Source organism: Myotis brandtii, unplaced genomic scaffold (assembly GCF_000412655.1).
Source record: "Myotis brandtii unplaced genomic scaffold, ASM41265v1 scaffold412, whole genome shotgun sequence".
Classification (NCBI taxonomy): Eukaryota; Metazoa; Chordata; class Mammalia; order Chiroptera; family Vespertilionidae; genus Myotis; species Myotis brandtii.
In genome coordinates this window covers 668,110-669,716 of record NW_005365832.1, presented here as the reverse complement: position 1 = coordinate 669,716, position 1,607 = coordinate 668,110, and the positions used below count along the sequence as shown (strand labels likewise).

The window sequence follows — 1,607 nt, the reverse complement described above, 5'->3', positions numbered from 1 at the left end:
GGGCTGCCCCTGCCTGTGCCCATCAGCCTTGTTGCTTGCCTGGCTGAGCCGCGGGCAGCGCGGAGCCTGGCGTGCAGAGGGGGGCTGTGTGCTGACTCGTGGGCAGCCCTCGCTGTGGGTCCGTCCGTGGGATGGAAGCGCCTCGCCTCTGCGGACCCTGCTGCTCTCAGCACGTGGACACTCTCGGGCGCCCAACCAGAGTTGCAGGACCCAACTCCTTGCAGCTCCTTCCACGGAAAAAAGAAACAGCTCGCTTCCCCCGTCCTTGCTGTCTATTCGTGGGTGGTGCAGGGACATGGGTTTTGGGGCCTGGCAGTCCTGACACCCGGCGGAGCATTCCCCGCGCTCGGCTTTAAACAGCTCCTACCCCCCCAGTGGGCTGCACCTGGTGCCTCCTCCCCAGCCGGTGTCCCGCCCTAAGAACGTCCTGCGACTTAAATGCAATGTCACCGCAATGATTTGCTTTCCTGCCCCCCTTTTAGAGTCAAAGCTTCGGTTTGCTTCCCCTAAGTATTCACACCCCCCCGCCCCCCTTGCAGGGAAGAGACCACTGAATTAAAATGCACGTTAAATTTAGCAGGAGGAGCAGCTGGTAATTGTGATGAACCGACTTGTCCCCGCGGGTCCCGAGCATTTAAAAGTGTGTGTAAGCTGATAGTAGGATTTCCCCCACCTTTTGGTCACAGACTTGGACAACTGTTCGACATTTGCTTGTTTTAAATCTTCCAGTTGTGGTCTGACACGGTCTTGTCATCTTTGCCACTGCACGCTGCTCACTGTACTTGTCTGTTATTCCTAAATCTTTAAAGTACAAAAAATACTTCTAAGATTCATTATTGTTATTATCACATTCACAAAATTTCACATAGGATTTTAGAGTAGTTGTAAGGGACCCCAAGGACCGTCTTCGTCTGGCCGGCGTGGCTGAGCGGTTGAGCGTGGACCTAGGAACCAAGAGGTGGCTGGTTCGGTTCCCGGTCAGGGCACATGCCAGGGTTGCTGGCTCCATTCCCAGTAGGGGGTGTGCAGGAGGCAGCCGATCAATGATTCTCTCTCATTAATGATCTTTCTCTCTCTCTCTCTCTCTCTCTCTCTCTCTCTCTCTCAAATCAGTAAAAATATATTTTAAAAAAAGAGAGAGCATCTTAGCCCAAATCCTTCATTTTTAAAATGAAGAAACAGATCTGGAGAAGGGAAGTACATCTGCCTCTCGCCTTCCAGGCTCTTGTACTTTCTGCGCAGGTTAAGACACCCCTGTCTTGCCACTGGATGTGTTGAAAGGGTTACCAGAAGGCCGCATCTTCTAAATCGATATCAACACTAGTGAAAAGTATGTGACTTGGTCTTACAAGAAAGAAAGTGACTTGTTCTTCAGGACTTATCAGACTAGGACATTCAAAAATGTTTCTCTTTTAAAGTGTTTCTGAATACATACCTCCCTTCCCCCAACAAAGTGGGATTACTATGGAGAGAGAGAAAGAGCTGAGCAGCCTTCTTGTGGTTCCATTGATGCCTGATGCGGAAAAGGACCAGGAGTTCTGCGACTTGAGGGCACCTATAACTTGCCAGCTGATTTCTGAGCAAAGCCAGAGGAAGGCTGGCCGAGA

At 51.2% G+C, this 1,607-nt stretch overlaps 1 long non-coding RNA gene across 1 annotated transcript in view; it reads right to left on the bottom strand.

Annotated features, from left to right (window-relative positions):
• Positions 1 to 1,607, bottom strand: part of LOC106727357 — a 19,472-nt gene that overhangs the window by 2,401 nt on the left and 15,464 nt on the right. The gene's annotated exons all lie outside the window — the stretch shown is intronic.